The sequence below is a fragment of the Triticum urartu genome, chromosome 5 (assembly GCF_003073215.2).
Source record: "Triticum urartu cultivar G1812 chromosome 5, Tu2.1, whole genome shotgun sequence".
Lineage (NCBI taxonomy): Eukaryota > Viridiplantae > Streptophyta > Magnoliopsida > Poales > Poaceae > Triticum > Triticum urartu.
In genome coordinates this window covers 451,970,985-451,994,157 of record NC_053026.1, presented here as the reverse complement: position 1 = coordinate 451,994,157, position 23,173 = coordinate 451,970,985, and the positions used below count along the sequence as shown (strand labels likewise).

At 45.7% G+C, this 23,173-nt stretch overlaps 1 pseudogene; it reads right to left on the bottom strand.

Annotated features, from left to right (window-relative positions):
- Positions 1-13,068: 13,068 nt before the first annotated feature.
- Positions 13,069-14,222, bottom strand: LOC125556229 (annotated as a pseudogene).
- Positions 14,223-23,173: the final 8,951 nt, after the last annotated feature.

Genomic DNA, 23,173 nt, shown 5'->3' with positions numbered 1-23,173 from the left:
AGACATGGCCTCGGGACACATGCGAAACACTTAGGTTGACTTGACGAGCCTAGCATGTACAGACATGGCCTCGGAACATGGAAGACCGAAAGGTCGAACATGAGTCGTATAGAAGATACGATCAACATGAGATGTTCACCGTTGATGACTAGTCCGTCTCACGTGATGATCGGACACGGCCTAGTCGACTCGGATCATGTTTCACTTAGATGACTAGAGGGATGTCTATCTGAGTGGGAGTTCATTAAATAATTTGATTAGATGAACTCAATTATCATGAACATAGTCTAAATTGTCTTCGCAAATATGTTGTAGATAAATAGCTCACGTTGTAGCTCCTTGTTTCAATACGTTCCTAGAGAAAGATTAAGTTGAAAGATATTGTAAGCAATGATGCGGACTAGGTCCGTAATCTGAGGAGTGTCCTCACTGCTACACAGAAGGCTTACGTCTTTGATGCACCACTCGATGTGCAAACCCCTACAACATCGTTTGTGGATGTTGTGAACACCTGACAGACACATTCTGATGACTACCTGATAGTTTAGTGCACCATACTTTACGGCTTAGAATCGGGATTCCAATGACGTTTTGAACGCCATAGAACATATGAGATGTTCCAAGAGCTGAAATTGGGATTTTAGGCTCATGCCCGTGTTGAGAGGTGTGAGACCTCTGACAAGTTCTTTTGCCAACAAGATGGAGGAGAATAGCTCAGCTAGTGAGCATGTGCTCAAAATGTGTGGGTGCTACAATCACTTAAATCAAGTGGGAGTTAAACTTCCAGATAAGATAGTGATTGATAGAGTTCTATAGCCACTATCACTAAGCTACTAGATCTTCATGATGAACTATGACATGCAAGGGATGGAGTTGATTCCAGAGCTGTTCGCGGTGCTTAAGACCGCAAAAGATAGAAATCAAGAAGGAGCATCAAGTGTTGATGGTTTGACAAGACAACTGGTTTCAAGAAGGGCAAGGGTTAGAAGGGAAACTTCATGGATGGCAAACCAGTTGCTGATCTAGTGAAGGAACCCAAGGTTGAACCCAAACCCGAGACTAAGTGCTTCTATTGTAAGGGGAACGGTCACTGGTAGCGGAATTACCCCAAATGCATGGTAGATTAGAAGGCTGGCAACTTCAAAGTATATACATGTTATTAATGTGTAGCTCACTAGTACTCCTGGTAGCACCTGGGTATTGGATACCGGTTCAGTTGCTATTATTGGTGACTTGAAGCAAAAGCTGCGGACTAAACGGAGACTGGCTAAGGGCGAGGTGACGATGTGTGTTGGAAGTGTTTCCAAAGTTGATGAGATCACCATCGCACGCTCCATCTGCCTTCGGGATTAGTACTGAACCTAAATAAATATTATCAGGTGTCTACGTTGAGCATGTATATGATTAGATCATGTTCATTGCAATACGGTTATTCATTTAAGTTAGAGAATACTGGTTATTCTGTTTACATGAATAATACCTTTCATGGTCATGCACCCTATGTGAATGGTTCATTGAATCTCGGTCGTGGTAATACACATGTTCACGCCAAAAGATGTAGATTTAATAATGATAGTACCACTTTCTTGTGGCACTGCCGCTTAGGTCATATTGGCGTAAGATGCATGAAGAAACTCCATGTCGATGGATGTTTGGAGTCACTTGATTTTGAATCGCTTGACACATGCGAGCCATGCCTCATAGGCAGGATGACTAAGACCCCGTTTTCAGGTACAATGAAACGGGCAAGTGACTTGTTGGAAATCATACATGCTGATGCGTGTGATCCAATGAGAATCGAAGCGTGCGGTGGATATCGCTATTTTCTCATCTTCACTGACGATTTGAATAGATATAGGTATATTTAATTAATGAAGCACAAGTCTGAAACGTTTGAAAAGTTCAAGCGATTTCAGAGTGAAGTTAAGAATCATCATAACAAGAAGATCAAATTCCTACGATCTGATCAATGAGAATTTCTGAGTTATGAGTTTGGCGACACTTAAGACATTGTGGAATTGTTTCACAGTTGAAGCCACCTGGAACACCATAGCGTAATGGTGTGTCCGGACATCGTAATCGAGCCTTATGAGATATGATGCGATCTATGATGTCTCTTACCAATCTACCACTATTATTTTGAGGTTATGCATTAGAGACAGCTGCATTCACTTTAGATAGGACACCATATAAGTCCGTTGAGACGACGTCGTATGAACATTTGTTTGGCAAGAAACCAAAGTTGTCGTTTCTTAATGTTTGGGGCTGCGATGCTTAAGGCTTTAGCCGGAGAAGCTCGAACCCAAAAGCGGACGAACACATCTTCATAGGATACCCAAAGGTGACAATTGGGTATACCTTCTATCTCAGGTCCGAGGGCAAATTGTTTGTCGCTAAGAACGGGTCCTTTCTCGAGAAGGAGCTTCTCTCGAAAGAATTGAGTGGGAGGAAGATAGAACTTGATGAGGTTGTCGAACCTTTATTTCAACCAGAAAGTGATGCAACACAGAAAGATGTTTTCTGTGGCGCCTACGACTGTTGAATAGGAAGTTAATGATAGTGATCATGAAGCTTCAGATCAAGTTGCTATCGAACCTCGTAGGTCGACGAGGATATGTACTACTCCTGAGTGGTACGGTAATCCTGTCTTAGATATCATGTTGTTAGACAACAATGAACCTACGAGCTATGGAGAAGCGATGGTGGGCCCGTATTCCGACAAATGGTTAGAAGCCATGAAATCCGAGATAGGATCCATATATCAGAACAAAGTATGGACTTTGGTGGACTTGCCCGATGATCGGCAAGCCATTGAGATAAATGGATCTTTAAGAAGAAGACGGACGTAGGCGGTAATGTTACCGTCTATGAAGCTCGAATTGTGGGAAATAGTCTTTTCACAAGTTCAAGGAGTTGACTACAATGAGAATTTCTCACCCGTAGCGATGCTTAAGTCTGTCGGAATCATGTTAGCATTAGCTGTATTTTTCGATTATGAAATCTGACAGATGGATGTCAAAAACAAGTTTTCTTACCAGTTTTTGTAAGAAAGAGTTGTATGTGATACAATCAAAGTTTTGTCGATCCTAAGGATGCTAAAAGGTATGCTGGCTCCAGCGATCCTTTTATGGACTAGAGCAAGCATCTCGGAGTCAGAATATATGCTTTGATAGAGTGATCAAAGCTTTTAGGTTTATACAATATTTGCTAGAAACTTGTATTTACAAGAAAGTGAGTGGGAGCACTACAACATTTCTGATAAGTATATGTGGATGACATATTCTTAATCCGAAATAATGTAGAATTTCTGGAAAGCATAAACTGTTGTTTGAAGAGTGTTTTTCAAAGGAAGACCTGGATAAAGCTGCTTACATATTGGGCATCAAGATCTATAGAGATAGATCAAAACGCCTGATGATACTTTCAAAGAACGCACACCTTGACATGTTTTTGAAGGAGTTCAAAATAGATCAGTCAAAGAAGGGGTTCTTACCTGAGTTGTAAGGTGTGAAGTTGAGTAAGACTCAAAGCTTCACCACGACAGAAGAAAGAGGAAGGACGAAGGCCGTCCCCTCTGCTTTTGTCATAGGCTCTATACGGTATGCCATGCTGAGTACCGCACCAGATGTGTGCCTTGCCACATGTCTGGCAAGAGGGTACAAAGGTGATCTGGGAATGGATCACCAGATAGCGGTCAAAATTATCCTTAAAGGAATAAGGAAATGTTTCTCGGTCATGGAGGTGATAAAGAGTTCGACGTAAATAGTTACGTCGATGCAAGCTTAACACCTATCCGGATAGCTCTGAGTAGAGATACCGGATAAGTATAATGGAGCAACAATTTGGAATAGCTCCAAGTGGAACGTGGTAGCAGCATCTACGATATGACATCAAGTTTTGCGAAATACATAGGGATCTGAATATGGCAAGACCCGTTGACTACAACCTCTCTCACAAGCATAACATGATCAAACCTAGAACTCATTGAGTGTTAATCACATAGTGATGTGAACTAGATTATTGAGTCTAGTAAACTCTTTGGATGTTGGTCACATGGCGATGTGACCTGTGAGTGTTAATCACATGGCGATGTGAACTAGATTATTGACTCTAGTGCAAGTGGGAGACTGTTGGAAATATGCCCTAGAGGCAATAATAAATTAGTTATTATTATATTTCATTGTTCATGATAATCGTTTATTATCCATGCTAGAATTGTATTGATAGGAAACTCAGATACATGTGTGGATAGATAGACAACACCATGTCCCTAGTAAGCCTCTAGTTGACTAGCTCGTTGATCAATAGATGGTTACGGTTTCCTGACCATGGACATTGGATGTCATTGATAACGGGATCACATCATTAGGAGAATGATGTGATGGACAAGACCCAATCCTAAGCCTAGCACAAGATCGTGTAGTTCGTTTGCTAAAACTTTTCTAATGTCAAGTATCATTTCCTTAGACCATGAGATTGTGCAACTCCCGGATACCGTAGGAGTGCTTTGGGTGTGCCAAACGTCACAACGTAACTTGGTGGCTATAAAGGTACACTACAGGTATCTCCGAAAGTGTCTGTTGGGTTGGCACGAATCAAGACTGGGATTTGTCACTCCGTGTAAATGGAGAGGTATCTCTGGGCCCACTTGGTAGGACATCATCATAATGTGCACAATGTGACCAAGGAGTTGATCACGGGATGATGTGTTATGGAACGAGTAAAGAGACTTGCCGGTAACGAGATTGAACAAGGTATCGGGATACCGATGATCGAACCTCAGGCAAGTACAATACCGCTGGACAAAGGGAATTGTATACGGGATTGATTGAATCCTCGACATCGTGGTTCATCCGATGAGATCATCGTGGAACATGTGGGAGCCAACATGGGTACCCAGATCCCGCTGTTGGTTATTGGCCGGAGAGTTGTCTCGGTCATGTCTGCATGGTTCCCGAACCCGTACGGTCTACACACTTAAGGTTCGGTGACGCTAGAGTTGTTATGGGAAATAGTATGTGGTTATCAAAGGTTGTTCGGAGTCCCGGATGAGATCCCGGACATGACGAAGAGCTCCGGAATGGTCCGAAGGTGAAGATCGGTATATTGGACGAAGGGTCTTGGAGTCCGGAATTGTTCCGGGGGTACCAGGTGATGACCAGCGTGTCCGAAAGGGGTTTCGGAGGCCCCGACAAGCGTTGGGGGCCTTATGGGCCAAGGGGAGAGGGCACATCAGCCCACTAAGGGGCTGAGCGCCCCTCCCGCCCCATCTCACGTAACCAGGAGAGGTGGGGGCGCCACCCCTAGGGCAGCCGCCCCTCCCTGCTTGGGGGGGCAAGTTTCCTAGGGGGTGGGGGCGCCCAAACCCATCTAGGGTTTCCCCTGTGGCCACCGTCCCTCCCATAGGGAACCCTAGGGCGCCTCCCCCTCCTCCCTTCCCCCTATATATAGTGAGGGAGAGAGAGGGCAGTCGCACCCTTCCCCTGGCGCAGCCCTCTTCCTCCTCCAACACCTCATCCTCCTCCGTAGTGCTTGGCGAAGCCCTGCCGGAGAACCACGAGCTCCATCACCACCACGCCGTCGTGCTGTCGGAGTTTTCCCTCAACTTCTCCTCTCACCTTGCTGGATCAAGAAGGAGGAGACGTCTCCCAACCGTACGTGTGTTGAACGCGGAGGTGCCGTCCGTTCGGCGCTAGGATCATCGGTGATTTGGATCACGACGAGTACGACTCCATCAACCCCGTTCACTTGAACGCTTCCGCTTAGCGATCTACAAGGGTATGTAGATGCACTCTCCTTCTCCTCGTTGCTAGATTATTCCATAGATTGATCTTGGTGATGCGTAGAAAATTTTGAATTTCTGCTACGATCCCCAACAACTACTAACTATCTGTAGCGCGTGTCTGACCCGCGCTACTAATATTAATTTCAAAAACCAAAAAAAATCTCAACCCCCATGCATGATGTCGGGCAGCGGAGACCAGATCCAACGACGGCTGTTGTAGAGGGACCGGATCTAGTGCAGAGGAGAGCAAGACGACGGTGTGAGGGTCCTCTTCACGGCCAAGGCAGAGAGCTCCTCGTTGGCCATGCCGACGACCTGCGCAGGCATGGGCATGGGAGGTGAGTAAAATCGGAGGGACATGGAGAGGGAAAAGAGAAACAAGGAAGAAAGGAATGAGATGGAGGGCGCACCGGGGCTCGTCGCCGGTGGTGAGGTGGTCCGACGTGGTGGCATGGAGATGCGGGGAAGACCGGCGAGCTCCGGGACGCCGGCGGCGCGAGGTGGTCCAACATAGTGGCATGGAGATGCGGGGAAGACCGGCGAGCTCCGGGACGCCGGTGGCGCGAGGTGGCCTCCCTCTTTTGGCACCATGGAGGAGGAGGCACGCGACGCGAGGAGGTGAACTCGTTGGGCGCCATGGAGAAGGAGGTGTGCAGCACCATGGGAGAGCCTATGAAGAGAGGACGGAGAGTGAGGGAGAAAGGAGGGATTCGGCCGAGGATACGGGGATTTCACCTACCTTGTACTTACTAGTAGCGAGGGGTATAAATCTGCGCTACTACTACCCCTCGCTATTACTAAGGGGTATAAACCCGCGCAACTACTATCAACTTAGTAGTAGCGGGGGTAAAAACCCGTGCTACTAGTAAGTAGCAGTAGCGAGGGCTATAAATCCGCGCTGTTAGTAAGCGTCTGCCTATAAGCTTTTCTCTAGTAGTGATACTCTAGTTTCTACTTCCACTCATCATTTTGAAATAATTACTTTATATGAACCATTGCAAAATGTGCATGGCTTAGCAGAATGATTGACCGCAATAAAAAATCATGATTGACCATGGTTTGAAGTGCCCGCCTAGGTCATGGGCCAGGCCGTCCGCCTAGGCGTTTGAGAGGGGTCTGAGGCGCTCGACTGTAGTTGCTCTAACATACATGAAATCCAGAAATTGTTCACTCAATCAACCATTTGGGTGAGAGCTGTGATAAAAGTGCCATGGTGTCTACACACTGAAAAATCACCACCACCACATGGGAAAAACCTTTCGGTGAGTCATTAGGAATTAGTATTTATTTTGCACAAGCAATGCATGTTGAGATATTGCCCAAAATATTTGTCATTCTAAGTGAGATATATTTTGAATATTTCTAAGCAATATTTTTGATAAAGGAAAAATATATTACTATCGACTTCTCATAGAGGTCGGATGTACTTGGTATCAATTTTAATATATTACCTCCATTCAGAAATAACTAACATGGTTTTAGTTCAAATTTTGTGAGGTGTAGTATATTTTTTCTTGCGGGCAAACTTTAATACTCCCGCCGTTTGCTTTTATAGTGCGTCTTATTTGTGACACTTACACCGAAACATGAGCTTGCCCTTTTATTTGGACTAGAATTGCCCCTGACTGTTCAGACTATCATGCAGCGTGCATGCATGTAGCTTTCGGTGCACTGATTCAGCGGAGGGCTATTTTCGACTAAAGGCGCTTAAACGCACTATATTTTGGAATATGACCCAAAACCTTACGCGCACTAGAATATGGAATAGATGGAGTATATTTTTTCATTGTGTGTACAGTTGTACCTTCTTGTCTGGTTGTTAATTTTCTCCGCGGAAATCTTATACGCTCCAAAATTTGGAAATCCTACAAGAATGAAAAGGCTTACTGGGACAACTGATCCAAAGGATCAAACATAAATATTTGATTTTGAGTAATGCAAGAATTTATTCGCAAAAAAACATAAATAGACCGTTCAAAATTCTTAAACTTCGTAATAAAGGCCATCTACTCAGCATTCTGGATTCCCATGCATGAGCGCAGAATTTATGGAGGACGTCCGGCCCAAGATCACTCCACAGCAGATGCGCGGAACACAAGGCGCGACCCAGCCCCTTGATCTCCCTTCCACGGAGGTCAAAACCCCCTCCCCTTGGACGGTTCAGTTCGAACTGAGACTCGACTCCCACACGCTTCCTCACTTCCTCACACTCACTGGCACATAGCTACGGCGAGCTGCAGGCGATGGCCGTGCCGTGGAACGATGGGGCGGCCGGAACCAAGTGGCTGAAGCACTACTCTTCAGCGCAGGACATCCTGGTCGTCGGCGACGGGGACTTCTCCTTCTCGCTGGCGCTCGCCACCGCATTCGGGTCCGGCGAGAACCTCGTCGCCACGTCCCTCGACTCCTACGGTTCGGCCCTTTCGTCTAGCTCTCTCGCTGCCCATATGCCTGCGAATAGTTCTATCTTTGTGCATCAACTTACATGCGTGCATGCCCATGCTTACCTTGGCCCGGTGTGATTTTTCTGATCATCGGCTTTAATTAGTTTGCACTGAACTGTATTTCCCACGCGTCTTTTGCGTGCAATCCTCTTGGACAGAGAGTCTGAGCCTCAATTACAGCAACGCGACATCCAATGTGGCGAAGCTTGAGGCGATGGGTGCCACGGTTCTGCACAACGTCAACGTGAAAGTGATGAATCGCCACGCCGATCTGGAGTCGAGACTGTTCGATCGGATCGTCTTCAATTTTCCTCACGCCGGGTTCAGAGGGCGCGAGGACGAGGAGGGTACGATCAGGTACGAGTATCTTGGCTCGTGAGTGGTAATCTATTTATCATTCTATCTTATGTTTACAAACCTCTTATACATATGAACCTCTCGATCGATCGATCAATCGATCCCGCTTGTGTGTAGGTCGCATCAGGAGCTGGTGAGGAGCTTCTTCGCCACCGCGCGGCACATGCTCCGGCGACACGGCGAGATCCACGTCACCCACAAGACCAAGCATCCGTTCTCGATATGGGGTATCGAGCAGCTAGCATCCGAGTCCTCGCTCGCTATGGTCGAGGAAGCTGCCTTTCAGATACAAGACTACCCTGGCTATAACCAGAAGAGGGGGTCGAGCTGGAGGTGCGACCAAGACTTCGCTATAGGTGATTGCTGCACCTTCAAGTTCCGCCTCGAATAGTGGGCGTCGGATGATGATCTGGTGCGTGTGACTTCAGCGGTTTCATGTGTCCTCGGTCGTTGGAGGCTGTCGATCTCGCCACAATGATCCAGTCTTGGAGCTGTTCAGTGTGGGTGTGGGGACGAGGAAATAAGAGCAACTCCAACGCAGCGGTCCAAATGGTCCGGCCATGTACGTTTGTGTCCGTTTCAGTCTTGGAACTGTTCTGCATGCTGTCTATTGTCAGTGAACGAAGTAATGCTGATGAAAAATGCAACAGCTTATCAGTTTAGCTCCATCGCTATGCTTTCTCTTTTATTTCTACTCCATCCGCAACAAAATATAAGATGTTTTTATGCCCTATGCAAAACCAGAAAAAAAGCGTCTTTACATTTTGGTATATAAAGGAAGTAATTTTCTTACGAGATGTGTGTGTGGGTGTGGGGAGAGGGAAATAAGACGAGAAAGCGTGCCTACCCTTTCTGGAACTGCCCAAGTGGGCTCGTCACCCTTAATCTCGAAAAGTGGCGGACCTATGTGCAATGCTGAGGGGGCCGACCCCCCCCCCCCCCCCCCCCCCCCCCCCCGAGCTGTAGCATACTTGCTGAAGGGAAAAAAAGTAAGAGCCTTAAAGTAAGAAGATTGTTGTCATTTGGCCCCTTTGAAGGTGCATATTTTCTCTTTGCGCCCCCCCCCCCTCCTCTTTGATTCGCCGCTAGCTCCACCACTGATCTCGGATTGGACGTCCTCAAGGTCAGCGTGTTAGATTCATTATGAAAGGAAAAACATATTCTTTTGTTACAAACAAATCTCCCAAGAAAGAAGCATGGTCCGGTATCACAGCATGTGCATCCACCACTCTTTGACCGAAGGAAAGACACTCTAGCTAGCCAGACAAATCTAGTTGGGGCCTAGCCAATTTCTTAACATACTCCATGTCTGGATAGAGTTTCGACATTTGAAAAGGAGGTGATCCGCAGTCTTCATCTCGCTTACGTAATTGGCAAAGGTCATGGTTACGCCAACCTCTCCAGTCTAATCTATCTGTAGTCCAAACCCTAGGGGGCAATGTTTGAAGACCAGCTAAGGCATGTCCAAGTTGATGACTCCGATAGATTGCATATTACGCAGATTTGGCAGATTACAAACCATCCAACGTGAATTTCCATCTAATTTCATCCATGTTTTCGTGTTGCAAAGTGACCTCCCCCAACTTACTCCACAGAAGGATCCTGGGTGTGGTTGTGTAGATTTTTTTTGTTGCGTAACACGTTCCCCTACAATGGTGGCCCATGGACTTTGCATGGTAGTGGGGTGTGTCCCGGGGGAAAGCTCTGCCCGATGGTGTCGGTGCCAGTGACGATGACGCTCTTGAGCGCCGCTCCCCTTTTTAGAGGTATCATCATGGGTTGGCCTCCTCCACCATGGGCTTTGGATGGGAACCCTTGATTTGGCATGCCAGACAGGGCGATGGCTGCATTCTGGCACCCTTCCCTCCTAGGAGGCCCCGTCCATTGAGCAAGCCCCCTCTCTATAGATTATCAAGATTGTGGTTCATGTATGGTAGCTTTCTCTCTTTGTGGTGACGATTATGTGGTCTTGGTGGCAGTGCTCTCAATGGAAGCTAGGTTCGGCGGGGTGGCTATGTTCGAAGGCCTCCCTTTTGGTCATGGTGTTTTTTTTCATCCAGACACTAGTGAGAGCATCCCATCGTCGGACGATGTGACACCCTTCGAGCCGATCCGAGGGAGCAGAGGGGGTCATTTCGACGATGGAACTAGAAGGCGTTCAAGTGCTAGTAAAACCAAGTGATGGTGATGTCATGACCTTTGTTGACGTCTATATTCTTCTCGGGTTTGCCTCGACTGTTGCTTCAGTCCTCCGATCGCGTATGAGGGCTTTGATGACTCCAAGCAGTGCTCAATTCTTTCTTGTTATCTCCTTGGGTCATCTGGGTTCTTTGTTACTCCACCTAAGCACCCTTGTATCTTGCCATTGCCTTTTATTTATGTTGTGGTGTTGTGTTGTTCTGTTGGTTGTAAGGGCTTCACCAATTTAAAGCCGATCGATAGCCTTTTTTTCTAAAATAAACATGCGCTCACAAAGTTTGGTTGCTAATGTGAAATAAGGCCTCCCTACAACCAGAATATTTATTATCATGAATGACCAGCCCACGTCTAGATTATACATGTTACACGTATAACATACAACCCGAATTGTGACACATGCAATAAGTCAAAAAAGGGGCTCTATTTCATAGGAGCATACGAGGCGCACAGTAAGGAGGGGCGGAAGATTCCGGTCATGCTTTTTTACCGTTTTGGGAAAGTCCAATGCCTCGCCAAACTTCCTTTTTTGACATGTTTCCTTATTAGCAACTTCCAGAAATACAGGTAAGATTTTTTTCTTTTAAAAAGAAGATAAGAACAAGAGGCTCACCATGGTGGTGCCAGCGACGAGATCGGCACCGGTGAGGACAGGGACAGGGACGGGATGGCACCCTACACATGTGCAAACTCTAAGGAGTTAATTTGAGCTCAGACTGTGCACATACACTCCTCCACTAAAACACTTCTAGAGCATTTGAAATGAGCTAAACTAGTAGTGAGAGATGAAAGGATAAAGTTGCTAACCTTTTAGAACACTTGGATAGTTGGTGCACTGTCAAACCTAGACAAATCTTGGGGAAAATGGAGTTTGGAGGTTGAGCTTGGAGAGGAGAAAGCTTAAGTGTGGCTCGAGCATTTCACCGAACACCTCGTGTGCATAGGAGGTGAGAACAAAGAAACACACACCTTCCACACGCTGTCTGGCCAAAAAACAAAGGACAGAGCGGGTAGGGGCGACCATATATATAGGCATCTTTTTAGTCTCGGTTGGTGTTTAGAACCAGGACTAAAGCCCCCCCTTTAGTCCCGGTCCAAGGCACCAATCGGAAGTAAAGAGGTTGGGCTAGGAGCTACGCCCTTTAGTCCCGGTTGGTGGCTGGAACCGGGACTAAAGGTCCCAGCCGAACCGGGATTGATGCCTGTCGCGGCTCGGCCGGCGTCCTACCCGCTCGAACCAGGATTGATGCTCCTATTAGTTCCGGTTCGTAACACGACCGGAACTGTTGCTTTGATCTGGCAAAAACCAAAAATATGTTTTCTACTAATGTTATGTTGTTCTGCTGGTTGTAAGGGCTTCACTAGTTTAAAGTCAAGTGATAGCCTTTTTTTTTCTAAAATGAACGTGCGCTCACAAAGTTTGGTTGCTAATGTGAAATAAGGCCTTCCTACAACCAGAATATGTATTATCATGAATGACAAACCACATCTAAGTTATACATGACGTATAACATACAACCCTAATTGTGACACACGTAACAAGTCAAAAAAGGGGCTCTATTTCATAGGAGCATAGGAGGCGCACAGTAAGGAGGGGCGGAAGATTCCGACCATGCTTTTTTTACCCTTTTTGGGAAAGTCCAATGCCTCGGCAAACTTCCCTTTTTGACATGTTTCCTTGTGAGCAACTTCTAGAAATATGTGTCTACAACTTTAAAAAATCCGTCTTTCAAAATTTTAAACTTTAAAAGAATTTCCGTACTTACTTGTAGAGTCTTTTATAGTTCTAAAAATTTCCACAAAAATGGAATTTCAATATTTTTGAATTTTTAGAAATTCATACTTTCAGAATACTCAACTTTCAAGAACTTTTATAAATTATGAAAATTTGAACCCCCAAGTTTTGAATGTTCAATTTTTTAGGAACTTCACAAAAAAGGAAAAATGAATAAATTCCATGGGCCATGCGGTAGGCCTCCACCCCCCAGCCAGCGCCCGTGTCCTGAAGGTAATCTTCCAACTCGTGCACTTCGTGCGGGCGGCCCTCATCGGGCCACAACATGTGGCGCCCCGATAAGGCGCATTCTCTCACTCTTGGTGAACTATGGATGCGTCAGTTTTCAGCCAAAAGATATATTTGACCAACATACAAAATCTCATGCACACTAGTGAATCAATGCAATCCAAACCTTTGGAATGAAATCAAAGTAAATATATATTCAATTTTGCCACAAACAATTGTGTTAATTGAAGCCGAAAAATAGTCTTTGCAGCAGCAGTTAGAGATCAGGCTGAAGCATCGGCGACGGCGTTGGCGAACCATGGTCGCCTGAGCGCGGTGGTGGCCGACAACCTCTTGTCGATGTTGCATGAGAGGAGCCCCTTGAGGACTTCGAAGCCTTCTTTGGAGAGGAGGTCCTCGGGAAAGTGCTCACGGAGCTTGTTGCGGGAAATGACATGCGGCGGCGTCACCAGCTTCCCGGCGAGCGGCAATGACTCGTACGCTGGCCAGATGGTGAACAATGGCACGCCGAGAACGCGGAAGATGGCGAGGAGCTGTTGGGCTCGTCGTCCCCGTCGAAGAGCGGCTTTCTGGAGAGGAGCTCGGCCATGACGCAGCCGAGGGACCACATGTCAACCGTGGCGTTGTAGTCGGTCTTGCCAAGGAGCATCTCCGGTGCCATGTATCGGCGTGTGCCGTACTGCCCGTACGGCGCAGGCTCTGCCATGGAGACCGCGAGCCCTAGGTCGCAGATCTTGACGTTGCTGATGCCGTCTGCGCCGACGAGGATGTTCCCCGGCTTAATGTCGCGGTGGATGATGCGGAGCCCGTGCATGTGCTTAGCGGCGCCGAGGAGCTGCTCCATGATGCAGCGCACGTCGGCCTCGGGGAACGGCCGGCCGCGCCGGTGCTTGTGGAGGACGTCGTGCAGGCTGGGCCCGACGCACTCCATCACGACGGAGAGCTTCCGGGCGAAGGGGTCGAGCGAGAGCGCCCGGAGCTCGACGATGGCGCGGTGGCGGTGGCACGCGGCGAGGAACGCCGCCTCGCGCAGCGTACGGGCGTCGGCGCAGCCGCAGCAGGCGACGCCGGCGGCCTCGTGCGCGCAGGGGAGCGGCTTCTTGATGGCGACGGTCCAGCCGTTGGTGAGGTGGCGCGCCTCCACGACGCCGCCGAAGCCGCCCTCGCCGAGCACGCGCGTCTCCTGGTAGTCGGTGGAGCTCCAGTAGCGCGCCCTCTTGCAGAAGGCGAGCCTCGGGGCGCCGCGGCTGGTGTCCACCTTGAAGTCGGGGTGGTCGCCAGGGAAGACGCGCTTGATGGCCATCGGGGAGGAGGAGGAGGTCGATGGAAGCGCGGCCGAAAAGGAAAGGAAACGAGGAGAGGATCGCATGGTGGCGGAGGTATATATTGAGGCTGGGATGCTCAGCGTCAGCGTGACGTGCTCGACTGGTGCCCGGACTGGAGGACGAGGTCAACGCGCTGCCTGGCGTGGGCGAGACTGCAACGGAAGCTTGTACGTACGCGTTCGGATTCGTAGCCGGAGACGAAGTGGAAAAGGGACTGCCTACGTGTCACTTGCCCGATTTCGATTTTGCTGCGTACCTATTGTAAACGGGATATCCGTGCATGGATATATGTGGTTGCTTTAATATTCACGCTAATATTTTTTGTTGTTGTAGAAACTTATCTAGTTTCAAAATGTTTGTTCATTTTTTTAACATCAGTACAGACACAAGCGCTCATATACACGCGCATACAGTCACCCTTATGAACGCACACGCACACCCTTCCCCTATGAGCACATTCGAAAGACTGAGCCGGCATATCATTTTGAGATTTACGAAGTTACCATAGACGCCTCGTCATCGACGGGAACGTCTCCTCCCACTGAATGCGCATCGCCGAAAATCATGAAATAAATTCAGGAATAAATACGAGCACTAGGATTTGAACCCTCGTGGGCTGGGATACCACAGTCCCTCTAACCATCCAACCACATATTGGTTCGTGTTCATTCTTTATTTCAATGTGTATCAATCGTGTTTCTTTATGTGCCAATAAAAAAGATGCTCTTGTTTGAATCGGTTTAATTATGCACGATAATATACGACGAGACATTAATATACACTTTGGAACACGAAGAAAAGCCGAATGTAACATGAATCTCAAATGCTGAAAATGGTAAAAAAAAACGTAGCATGAATCTCAAAGCAACCATAGACGATGGATCCGTGCACTATAGAATTGCTCCCCCCCCCATCTGGTACCATTCATCTTCTTCTCGCCCCGCAAAACCTTCCTCCTCCAATCTAGGCCTAACCACTGACCTTCATCACCTACGACTGGCTACACTTCGTCGCACCCCTCATCGCTTCAACTTGCTCGAGTTGCCGCCTCTACTGCGCTACCGTCATCCCGGTCATGCCTTTAGGCCCCGTCCGCCTCCAGGGCCGGCTACCGCACACCCACCCTGCATTGGCACCATCAACCGCTGCCTCCCTTCCACCGATGAGGTCCTTAACAAAGCCTTGTCAGGTATGCCGGGACCAGCCAGGACCTCCCCGTCTAAGGCCTGGGGCTACGCTACAGCTGGGAGGTATAACCTAGCTATGGGATCATTGCGCTGCATCGACATATTACACTGCTTCCACTACTCTGCTCGTAGGTGAGATCATCATTACACGTTATCTTCATAGTGCTCATTGGTGTGATCGTGTAGTATATTTTGTTGTTGTGCAGCACGTTCCACCCTACAATAGTGGTTAATGGACTTCGTGTGATAGAGGTTGTGTCCCGGGCAAAAGCTCTGTCTGATGGTGTTGGTGCGAGTGACGCGGCGACGTTCTTGAGCGCCGCTCTCCCTTCTTGGAGGCATCATCGTGGGTTGGCCTCCACCATGGGCTTTGGATGGAAACGCTTGAGCAAGGCCCCTCTTTGTCGATTATTAGGATCGTGGTCCATGGACGGTAGTTTTTCTCTTTGTGGTGACGGTTTTGTGGTCTTGGTGGCAGTGCTCTCAATGGAGGCTAGGTTCAGTGGGATGGCTATGTTCCAAGGCCTTGATGACCCACAAGTATAGGAGATCAATCGTAGTCCTTTCGATAAGTAAGAGTGTTGAATCCAACGAGGAGCAGAAGGAATCAATAAGCGGTTTTCAATAAGGTATTCTCTGCAAGTGCTGTAAAGTAGTGGTGACGGATAGTTAGATAGCAAGATAATTCATAACAAGCAACAAAAGTGACAAGGTGCAGCAAAGTGGCCCCATCCTTTGCATTGCAAAGGACAAGCCGGAAGTACTTCTTATAGTGAGCAAAACATTCTCAAAGACACATGGGAATCTCATCTAGTTAACTTCATCATGATTCGCCGACTCGCGTTCACTACTTTGCTAAGTTTTTATGTGGGTGGACCGGTGCTAAGGTGTTATTCTTACTTGAACAAACAACCTACTTATGATTACTCCCTCTCGCAAGCATTCACAACTACGAAATAAGAATTAAGATAAATCTAACCATAGCATGAAACATATGGATCCAAATCAGTCCTTTACGGAATAGCGCACAAACTAGCGTTTAAGCTTATGTCACTCTCGCTGAAAGATCGTGGATGTCGCCTAGAGGGGGGGGGTGAATAGGCATTTTAAAATAATTACGATTTAGGCTTGAACAAATGTGGAATAAACCTAGCGGTTAATTTTTCAAGCATAAAACCTAAAACAACTAGGCTCACCTATGTGCACCAACAACTTATGCTAATCAAGATAAGCAACTATGTGATAGCAAGATATATGACAAGAAACAATATGGCTATCACAAAGTAAAGTGCATAAGTAAAGAGCTCGGGTAAGAGATAACCGAGGCACGCGGAGACGACGATGTATCCCGAAGTTCACACCCTTGCGGATGCTAATCTCCGTTTGGAGAGGTGTGGAAGCACAATGCTCCCCAAGAAGCCACTAGGGCCACCGTAATCTCCTCACGCCCTCGCACAATGCAAGATGCCGTGATTCCACTAAGGGACCCTTGAGGGCGGTCACCGAACCCGTACAAATGGCAACCCTTGGGGGCGGTCACCGAACCCGTACACTTTGGCAACCCTTGGGGGCGGTCACCGGTACCCGTCAAATTGCTCGGGGCGATCTCCACAACCTAATTGGAGACCCCGACGCTTGCCCGGAGCTTTACACCACAATGATTGAGCTCTGAACAACACCAACCGTCTAGGGCGCCAAGGCACCCAAGAGGAACAAGCTCTAGGGTGCCCAAACACCCAAGAGTAATAAGCTTCTCAAACTTCACTTCCACGTATCACCGTGGAGAACTCAAACCGATGCACCAAATGCAATGGCAAGGGCACACGGAGTGCCCAAGTCCTTCTCTCTCAAATCCCACCGGAGCAACTAATGCTAGGGAGGGAAATGAGAGGAAGAACAATACGGAGAACACCAAGAACTCCAAGATCTAGATCCAAGGGGTTCCCCTCACATAGAGGAGAAAGTGATTGGTGGAAATGTGGATCTAGATCTCCTCTCTCTTTTCCCTCAAAAACTAGCAAGAATCCATGGAGGGAGTGAGAATTAGCAAGCTCAAAGAAGGTCAACAATGGGGGCAAAAACAGGCTCAAGAGATAGGGAACCATTGGGGAAGAAGACCCCCTTAAATAGGTCCCCACGAATCTGCCCGTTATGTACAGAACAACATAGGAGCGGTACAACCTCTATGAGCACCGGTACAACCGGTAACAGGCAATAAGCGGTACAACCGGCCCACAACCGCCCAACAACCGCACCACAACAGAGACCAGTCCGGTGATAGAGCGGTACATGACCGGTACAACCTCCGGACCAATTTTGGAGCGGTACAACCGCTCCAAACACCGGTTGTACCGGTCAAGCGGTACAACCTCTCCATTGGGCGGTACAACCTCTCTGTGTAAAACAGGCAATATCAAAACAGCCACAACTTTCGCATATGAGCTCCGAATTCAACGAAACCAAGTTTGTTGGAAAGCTAATGACAAGGGCTAACACAATCTTGAGAGAAATATCAATAAGAAGCAAATGAGAAAAGGACCATAATAAAATGGTGAGAACCCTTCCTCGGAAAAGACCGGTAAAACCTCCAACACCGAAAACATCATAGAAGATGCATGCGAACTCCGTTTTCGATGAACTCAAGCTTGTCATCAAGATGACCATAAGCTTTAAGACTCACAAATGGAACCAAACAAGAACCAAGAAAGATGATGCAAGGATGAAATGGTTTGAGCTCTCGACTAATGATACGATCAAGCTACTCCCTAGAGAGCCCCCCTTGATAGTACGGCAATCGATCCTACAACCCGGTCTCCCAACTACCACTATGAGACCGGTAAAATAGAAAACCTATAAAGGGAAAACCTTTGCCTTGCACATAGTCCACTTGAGCTAGATGATGACGATCTTGACTTCCTCAAGTTGGACCACCTTTCTTGATTGTGTTGGCTCGATGAAGACTAGTTGATTGCTCCCCCATACTCCACTATGGGTGAGACACTCTTTGGCACATCTTCACAATTCCATTTGACACCACAATGGACGGCAAGCTTCAAGCTTGATTGCTCCTCCATACTCCATTACGGGTGAGCCACTCTTCGAGTTGCTCCACTTGAACTTGCACACTGCAAACTTGACGCAAGACCATGGAAACATACCTAACCCCACAAAGAACTCTCACGTAGACCATGGGTTAGTACACAAAGCGTAATGGACAATGCTTACCATACCATGGGATCACTTGATCCCTCTCGGTACTTCTTCTACGCTTTGTGAGTTGATCAACTTGATTCACTCTTGACTTAGTCTTGATCAACATTGAATCTTTCCAACTCTCTTCATTTGGATGATGTCTTGAAGGTAAACATGAATGATCACACAATCTTCTTCTTCAAGACATGCTTGCAATAAGCTCAACTCACACATGACCAATCTTTGGATAATTCCTTGAAAAGCACTTTGGCCATCTCAACTCACACATGACCAATCTTTGGATAATTCCTTGAAAAGCACTTTGGCCATCTCAACTCACACATGACCAATCTTTGGATAATTCCTTGAAAAGCACTTTGGCCATCTCATAAACTCCTTGAAACCAACACATGGACTTCAAGACAATCCTATGGACAAATGCTTCAAATATAACTCAAGGCAACCGTTAGTCCATAGAGATTGTCATCAATTACCAAAACACACATTGGGGCACCGCATGTACTTTCAATCTCCCCCATTTTGGTAATTGACGACAACCACTTTCAAGAGAGTTTATATAAGGAATTATTTATCACCATGCAACACAACAACCAACAATGCATGTGTATGAGATGCAAATGCTTAGGTACAAAACCAAAGCAAGAAGAAAAAAAACTCTCTAAACTTATCCACAAAACTCTCTGAAACTTCTCCCCCATTGGCATCGATTGCCAAAATGGGCGAAAAGCTTAGAAGGCCAATATAAATTATGTTCCTCCATAAGTTGTGTATTTCTCAACAAGAGAGTGGAATGCAATACACATATCCAATGGTAATACTTGGAGGAAGACCAACTATATTGAGGCACCAAGATTGCTAAAGGAATGATATGCCACAAGGACATAACAAAGAAAGAAACAAGCAATCAAAATGTACCAATTGAAGCAAGCAATCAACGGGTATCAATTGAACCAACTAGACCAAAGATCCTACGAGCTACATGAATAAAGGATATTATGATATGAGCGAAGGAGTGTTCTAAAGAAACTAGAGAAGCTCCCCATGATTTGTGCACACATAAGAATTTTTGTATTTGGATACAAAGTGCACAAAATAGGATCACAGCTCCCCCAAAATCAATAGAAACTTACAACAAGTGCAAGTGAGCATATAGGAAACTAAGCCTAGTACATGTAACAAACACATGGTTGAGCAACAAGTAAGAGAGGCAACTTAAGAGTGGGCTCAACCAAAAAGATGTGTGTGAGTCAAGGCAATGCACTTGAGAAGACTAATGTACAGAGGAGCATTAAGCAACAAGAAAGTCTTCAAAGAATGAGGCACACGGTGCAAGGCCTATCATTCCCACACACAACTAGCAAATGGCTTCACAAGCTTACTAATACGCATATAGAGAACCTATGCTTGTGACAACCCGCGGTGAAGATAGAAGATGAAAGGTGCATCAAGACGAGGGATGCCAATTAAGATGGCAAAACCTCGTAAAGATAAGCATGAGGAAAATAATCTTCACCACACACGAGCGCATCAAGATGCAACGATAGAAGACACGCACTCAAGGAAAAATCTTTCACGGAGCCACCAAAGAAATAACATAAGAAAGACAAGGTGGACGTGAAAGAAAGGATATCATCTAGATATGCAACTTCTCTCAAGTGTATAAGATTCTAGGTAGACGAAATCATGATGATATATATATCTACAAAGAAGGATGTACACCCGAAATAGTTACAACACGAAGGAACAAGATATCCAAAAGGAAGTCATACATATACCAATAAGATATTTGCTTGAGAGCATAGCACATGGATAGATATGGTCTTATTGTATATAAATGAATTCCAACCACACGAACATCAAAGACATCACAACTAGCAACAAGACATCATTGTTGGGATGCTTTGAGAAAGGAAACAAGTATCACAAGAAAGAATGGATAACATGCCATGATACAACCTACACAAGGTTGATGCAAGAAATGTGTGCATGAAGAATATGAAGATACTTGTTACCGAGTTAACATTGGAAGGATGTAGTAGATACCAATTAAAGGTAGATAGTAGTTCATTGATCATCCTAGCTCGACTCCAATAAGCACATGATGACAACACCTTCCTTGTGAGTGAGCCGAGCATCCAATGTATCTCCAATTGTTCCTAGAACAACAACACAAACAAAATGGTACACAAACTCATTGGGACCAAAGAGTTAGAGAACCAACAACACATAGGACAAACTCCACATAAATATGTGCATATAGATATGAAAATGAATTTCATGCACATCTCATCCAATTTGAGACTTGGTGGAGTTCCCCCTATATATTGGGTCAAAGAAAGAAAACATGCCAAAGAAACTACAAGAAGTAAATATGCATGCTCAAGACTTTCAAGAACCGAGACCAAAAGACAAAGAAATACCAAGCGAAGAAAAGATACCAAATGAATAGATCATCACTTGGAGGATATCCATAAAAGATACATCAAGGAATGAGATATCCATTGATACACTCAAAAAGAAAGATGTCAAACTCCCAAAAGAGAGAATGGTTCCAAACAAACCAAGCCCTCTACAAAGTTTCATGATGGCACAAAGCACCAAAAAGAAACGGCTTGCCTTCCACAAACACACACTTGATAAGGATCACAAGATGAGTGTTTTATAGAGAATAGGATAGCTCCCCCAAGACTAGTGCATTATAGAGAATTTGCATTTGAATACAAAATGCATGAGGTGGGATCACCACTTTCACTATATCTAGAAAACACTAGACAAGGTCAAGAAATTAACAAGATCCACAAGTGGTATGGAATACAATGGGAGTTGACACAACCCTAGGCAAGAGATAAAGCAAATAAAAGCAAAGGCCAATGTAAAGATGATCAATAATTTCTACCACACATAAGTGAGTACCAATTGTCAAAAGACAAGAAGTATTTGGAAATAATTCCCGGTGGTAGATAACAAGGATATCCGACATCATCTTCACAACAAACAAAAAGCAAATTGCAACTTGTAGAGCTAACATGCCACCTAGGAACAAGATAATTTACAATATCAATTCTAGGTGACAATATCTCAAATGTACACATTTTCTAGGCTAGTAATATACACATAGCATATTACTCCCCCATAATGTGATACCAATTAAAGATAAACAAGAGGCAAAATAACGAACCAACACGAGATAATTAATGGACAATATAGAATTTGATTTTCTCATGAGAAGATATACCACATAGCGACTAGATAATCTTGAAATATCAATACTAGATGGTATTACTCATGTACACACATATATAAGATTGTGAGGTGCACAAAGCACATCACTCCCCCATAATGGGATATTCCATTAATCTCTCACAAGAGCCAACTAAGAAAAGAACAAGATGCAAAAGGCTCAACGCATGACACACACGTACATGATGTGCAAACCAACACACACATACTTGATTGCTCAAGATAATCAAGTTGGAAGCACAACATATACAAACACATGCAAGGAACAAAACCAAAACATGCAAGGGGGAAAGTAACTTTCAATGTAAGAAATTGAGGTACAAGTTACCGCAAGGAGGCACATTGGATATAAGATATAATCTTGATGATTCAATTGACTTGGCTTGAGACAATAAGAATGATGAAGTACCCTTAATTCTTCATAATGTAGCCAAGTCTCCAATGACCTCCAACATCACCTATTGATCAAGTTTGAGCTTGTTGGTCCCCAACCAAGTTGGGTCCTAAGAGGTTAGTCACAATAGGCTTGGCTACCCAAATGGTTCTTTGCTTCAAACCACTTTGAGTACCAACAAACTTGGCAACCACATTGCCAACCTTATCCTTTCCAAGAGAATAGACATCATCAATAATAATTGGGTTGGATAAGTTACCACTAGTGCATGAAGAGGCGAGGTGACCTTTCTCGCGACATAGGTAGCAACGTCTACTCCTCACTTTATTCTCACTTGATTTCTCAACTTGAGAAGCATAAGCTTGAGTCTTCTTGAGAAGAGGCCTTTCTTCAACTTGAGGTTTAGCATGAGAATGAACTTGTGGCCTCTTCCCTTGTTGCTTGTCATTAACGGACTTCTTCTTCAATGGGCAAGATCTAACATGATGCCCTTCAATTTTGCACTTGAAGCAAATAATCTTGGCCGAATTCTTGACTTGTTCTTGGCCCTTCTTCTTGATCATGTTGGACTTCTTCTTATTGGAGTTGAATCCAAGTCCACCTTTGTCATTGGGGGAATTTTGCACACTCAAGATATTCTTGAGTGTGGATTTCCCTTCATGACTCTTTTCCAAGTCTTTCTTCAAAGAAGTGACTTGGGCCTTGAGCTCTTTGATTTCCTCTACACGGTTAGTCTCAACACAAGTACTAGAGGAAGTATAAGCTTCATCGTTAGAACAACACGGCAAGGAAAGCAATTCATCACAAGATGTACCAACATTGTGAGTAGATGAATTACAAGGACTAGCACATGTCAATATAGCATTTTGACTAGAAGTAGTGCTAGTATCCACATGAGGCTCACTAGATGTTACCTTAGCAAGCATGGCCTCATGAGCTAATTTTTGCACATTATGGGATACTAGAAGATCATCATGAGAGCTTGTGAGCTTTACACGATTTTCTTCCA